Genomic DNA, 6028 nt, shown 5'->3' with positions numbered 1-6028 from the left:
TCTGTCGTCCCCTTCTCCTCCTGCCCCCAATCCCTCCCAGCATCAGAGTCTTTTCCAATGAGTCAACTCTTCGCATGAGGTGGCCAAAGTACTGGAGTTTCAGCTTTAGCATCTTTCCTTCCAAAGAAATCCCAGGGCGGGGTTGTCAAAAAAGCTTTGGGAAGAGATCTTTACAATCTTATCTCCTGAGTCATTTTAAAAGTCTCCTGAGACTTTTATTTAGCATTTACCACCTGTTAAAATAACTTGAGGAAGTAATTTAGATAATTTTCTCTCCAAAGTATATATCTATAGCTTTTTAAGAAATCTACCATGCTGCAATGATAAAGTGCAGTTGTTTTTAAGAGAACTTTGCTTTCCAGTATCAGCTGAATATCTTTTTTTTTTTTTTAAACTTGATGAATGTTTTCCTAGCAAAGACAGTGTAACACTGATGATGTGTATTTCATGGATTTTTATTGCACTAAAATATTTATTTTTCTGATTAGATTTCAAAGTTAGAATTGAGATGTTTTATTCAAATTTAGCTTTACTGTTCCTTTGTGACTCCTCATAAACGTAATTGATAACATTCAGTTACACATAATAAAGACATTTAAAAAACTTATTATGGGTTCACCAAAGAAGTGACCTTGCTTATAGGTACATCCCCTACATGTTCAGAGAAATGAAGTGTGTGGTGACTGTCTGGGGTCTTGCATCATACTGGGGGCTGTGGTTATCTCATTGGGGAAATTTGAGCTATTTTTCTTCAAACGATTTCACTTTGTTCCTAGGGCTGGAGAGGTTGATCAGAAATGCAGTTTATATACCTACGCCAACATGGTCTTTTGAGTCAGTATAAATGGCAACCCACTCCAGTATTCTTGCCGGGAGAATCCCCATGGACAAAGGAGCCTGGCGGGCTACAGTCCACGGGGTCGCCAAAGACTGAGCGACTAACACACAAACACATGCACAGTGAATTTTAAAGAGATAATATGCTTTCTTCTTCAGCTTAACATACTTTCAGGCTTTTATCGTCATCAAAAAGAACATACAGAGAATGTTAAAATCGTGAACCCAGGAGTCAGATAATTTGCATTCAAATCCCGACACTGTCGATTATTAGCTGGTTACTGTGGACAAGTCTTAAAACCTCACCAAACCTGCTTCCTTGTCTGTAAAATGGGAAAATAATGGTACCGGAATAATGCAGTTGCTATAAGGAGTGGGATATGGGCAGTGGAACCAGACAGCTTGAATTTGAATCCCAGTTCTGCCTTTTGTTAGCTGTGTGATTTTTGGTAAGTGACTTAACCTCTCTGTCCCACAGTTTGTTATCTGCAAAATGGCAGGGACAATACAAGTACATAAACCACTGGATTGTTGTAGGAGTTAATGAGGGTAATGTACATAAAATGTCAAACTCTAGTATAATGCCATCTAAGTTTTGCTGTTATTATCATAAGGCAAGTAACAATTTTTACACAGTAGTACTTATGCAAATGTTTGAGCCAGGCTAAGGGACAGGCTGAAAGGGCAAGATCTGAGAGAGAAAAGGGAAATGGGACAGGTGGGTTATGATATTATTTTAGGAGAAAGGTGGGCAGAGGCGTCAATCACAGGACAACTTTCAGAAGTTTTGGAGTTTCATGAGAATTTCAGGCTGGGCACCATTTCCCTCAGGGTCCTAAGTTCTAAATCTGTCTATAGAGAGATATTCTGCCCATTGCATTTTTTGTTAGTTTTTCCCCTCAAAAAAGGTTTTAGGGATTTCCCTGGTTGCCCAGTTTAGATTCTGCACTTCCAGTGCAAGGGGCTCAGGTTCGATTTCTGGTTAGAGAACTAAGAACCCATAGGCCGCAGGGTATGGCCAAAGAGAAAATAGTTTATTCTGTGGTTATATCTTGTGGTTTGTGAGAGCTGAGTCGTGTTCATCTCTTTGCGACCCCGTGGGCTATAGCCCGCCAGACTCCTCTGTCCATGGGGTTCTCTAGGCAAAAATACTGGAATGGGTAGCCATTCCCTTCTCCAGGGGATCTTCCCAACCCAGGGATCAAACCCACATCTCACGTGTCTCCTGCATTGGCAGGTGGATTCTTTACAACTGCGTCACCAGGGAAGCCCCCTGTTTATCTTCATGGGGAATTAATAGCTGACAACAATATCTAATTAATACTATGTATAATGAGCAAGTTTTAGTTAAGAAGTTCTCCTTAGCTTTGAAATTTTAACTGAATTTTGGTTGAACCTCAAGAAATGTTAACTATAAATGTATAATAACTGCTCCTCTACTTGGACTTCCCTGGTGGCTCAGAGGATAAAGAATCTGCCTGCAATTCAGGAGACTTGGGTTCAATCCCTCGGTTGGGAAGATTCCCCTGGAGAAGGGAATGGCTACCCACTCCAGTATTCTTGCCTGGGCAGAGGAGCCTGGCGGCCTACAGTACATGGGATTACAAAGGGTCAGACATGACTTAGCAACTAACACTTTCACTTTCCCCTCCAAATTGTCACATTTTGAACGTACCTCTTGCCTCAGTGAAAATTACTGAATGTCTCCCCTTATTATTAAAGCTCAAAGACATTTATGCCATGGCATATGGTAAGCAGATTTGAAAACTTTTAGTTTACACAAGATTTCAATTCAAGGTGACAGATAAAACATAAACTTGATTTAAAGTGTTCGATTAAAAACCAAAAACACAGATTGTATTTTAGGGTAATTTAAAGAGAGAGAGACCTAGGGGACTTCCCTGGAGTTCCAGGGGCTAAGAATCCACCTTCCAATTCAGGGGACACTGGTTTGATCCCTGGTCAGGGAACTAGATCTCACATGCTGCAACAGAGACCCCATGCAGCCAAAACAATAAAAAAAGCTAATCCAAAAAAAGGTCTCATTCTATAAAGATTTATCGTTTCCAAATCACAGTAAAAAAATCTTGAGTGAGACATCCCTGGTGGTTCAGTGGCTAAGACTCTGTGCTCCCAATGCAGGGGGTACAGTCCCTGGTCAGGGAACTAGATCCCACATGCTGCGACTAAGATCCAGAACAGCCACATATGCAGAATAAAATAAATATTAAACACAATCGAGTAATTTACTAGTTTTGTTTTCTACTGTGCCTTAAATATGCCTTAGTAAAAATTGATATCTGACACCACAGAATGACGTATGTAGAATGTAATATTGTAGTAAGAGGACTGAGGTTGATTTTTTAAAATGGTATTAAATTTTAAATTAAAAAAATTTTTTTTTCAAATTGAAATTTAGGTTTGTTACAGATGGTCTGTATTTCTCTGTACTTCTTTTTTTTTTTTTTTTTAAGTTTAAACTTTTTATTTTCTATTGAGGTATATCCAATTAACAGTATCGTGATAGTTTCAGGTCAACAGTGAAGGGACTCAGCCATACATATCCATGTATCCATTCTCCCCCAAACTCCCCTCGCATCCAGTCAGCCACATAATATTGAGCAGAGTTCCCTGTTCTATACAGTAGGTTCTTGGTTATCCATTTTAAATATAGCAGTGTCTACATGTCCATCTCAAACTCCCTAACTATCCCTTCCCCCATCTTTCTCCCCTGGCAACCGTGTTTGTTCTCTCAATCTGAGTCTCTTTCTGTTTTGTAAATAAATTCACGTGTGTATTTTCTTAACAATGTTGTATTAGTTTCTGCTCTGTGGTTGATTGTGACATATTTTAAACTCTGATTATTAAATAGTTACCTTCTATTTATTTATATAGAACATTGGTTCAGTTACAAACAGAGAGCACAGTAGTTGGAACTTTATCTCATTCGGTGTTCAAAGATAAAAGAGTTAACCATTCTTTTCATGATTCTCTGCAGGGAAGACTTTCTTTTTTTTTTCATATTTAAATGTGATGGCAACTAAATTCTGGTATATTTCCAAGCTACTATTTGAGGAAGATGCATAAGTCATCACAATATGACATACTGCAAAGGACTCTCCCTTTCACCAATCCTGGTACACGGCAAAATATGCCCACCAACCCAGTTTTATTTCTTTCTAGGAGGCTGAGTCCCAAGGATCAGTTATAAGCACTGGAACATATGAGCAGCAACTTTACAGTCAACAGAATTTGAAAATTGAAAATGGCTGAGTTAGTTAGAGCAATGAAACCCCAGCCACATCCTCTCATTGCTTCTTAATGCTCTGTTTCTCTTGCATGGGCTTGTCGACTTAAAGGAAGATACACCACCTGGGAGCTTTTGCTTGAGTCTTACTGAGGACTATAGCTCAGGAAACAGCTACTCAGTTTGAGGATAAATGCTTTGTAGAGGTGGGAGAGGTGCCTGTTTATACATGATTTGTGGCTGGGGAGTACATACAGTCAAGCATACATCTTGATAAAAGATTTCTGCTAGTTGCAAAGAACAAGTGTCTCAAGTTAATGAATTTAAAGCTTTTCTGTGTATGGGAAGATACAGGAATCCGGAATCATTAAAATTTGTCCTAAGATACTAACTTGGTGGTTTCATAATAATGAAGATAAAGTGATATTAAACATTTTTAAACTGTCCTTTATGTAATAAACAGTTTTCATTTTAAGCATTGTTAAACTTTTCAGTTCATTTTTTACATTTTTTTTTTTACATCTTCACATCTTTACATACATTAAACATTCAGTCTAAATTCATATAGAGCCTCTTACTTTATTACTTTTTTAATGGTTACTGTTGGCTTTCAACTTTGGGAGAAACGGAAAATTCTGGGACTATGAGATCATGATCTTTTTCCTTTCCTCTTTTTGTCCAAATTTAGTTGTTAAGACGTAGGAGTAAAGGGGGAGGGGATAGTAGAAGTTTTGGCTGATTTTTTTGTTAAGGTTGTTTTGAGCTGCATTATTATATGCCTAGGATAAATTTGTGGGCTTCCCTGGTGGCTCAGTGGTAAAGAAGCTTCCTGCCAATACAGGAGATGAGGGTTTGATCCCTAGGTTGAGAAGATCCATTAGAGAAGGAAATGGCAACCCACTCCAGTATTCTTGCCTGGGAAGTCCCGTGGACAGAGCAGCCTGGTGGGCTACAGTCCATGGAGTCTCAAAGAACTGGACTCAACTTAGCAACTAAAAGAATTGGAGGGATCTGCTTGTCCAAAGCACAGGGTGCCTCCTCCTGTTTTCTGTTCTGAATTCCCATCAGAGTACATGGTTGGTCAGCAGCTGTGGTGGGTTGTGACTTCCTCCTTGTAGAAATAGGTGGTGAGCAAGCTCTTCATTTTTCTTTACTTATATACTTCTCTGCTGGAACACCTTTTCCTCCTTCCTTCCTTCCTTCCCTCCCTCCTTCCTTTCTTCTTCCTTTCCTTCTTTCTATCCTTCCTTCCTCCCTTCTTTTATTATTTTTTTTCCCATTATACTTGAATTAAGAGTAACTCCATGGACATTTCTCATAATCCAGAAGCTCTCTTTTTAATTCCTAGATGATTTTATTTTCACTAAAACATACATTTGGAATACCTCATCATGGGATGCAGTTGATGGACAAAAAACAATTTTTTAGATAGTGTCCTGTATTACAGCTAGCTGTGTTTTATCTGAGTGTAAATCACTGGACTTCATAGTGATTCCCCTTCCTCCCTTCGGGTCCAAAGTCATGGACTACTAAAGCTGGAGGTGATCTGGTCTAGTCCTTTTATTTAGAAGAAGCTGAGACCAAGATCTTCCCTGGTGGTGCAGTGGCTTATACTCTGCTCTCCCAATGCAGGAGGCACAGGTTTGATCCTTGGTCAGGGAACTAAACCCTACATGCAGCAACTAAGACAGGCACAGCCAAATAAATAAAAATAAATATTAAAAAAAAGAATTTGAAGAAGAATAGATTATGTATATGGATGACTATATCACTTTGCTGTACATTAGAAATCAACACAGCACTGTAAATCAACTGTACTCTGATATAAAATTAAAAAAAAAACAATAGAGACCAGAGATAGAGATTTTCATCAGAGTACAATTATTTTTATGTTTTCCAGCAGTGAACATGATAAAATGAAACAATGACAGAACAGGCTAACAA

The sequence above is a fragment of the Bos indicus genome, chromosome 7 (assembly GCF_029378745.1).
Source record: "Bos indicus isolate NIAB-ARS_2022 breed Sahiwal x Tharparkar chromosome 7, NIAB-ARS_B.indTharparkar_mat_pri_1.0, whole genome shotgun sequence".
NCBI lineage: Eukaryota > Metazoa > Chordata > Mammalia > Artiodactyla > Bovidae > Bos > Bos indicus.
This window is presented reverse-complemented; position numbering follows the sequence as displayed.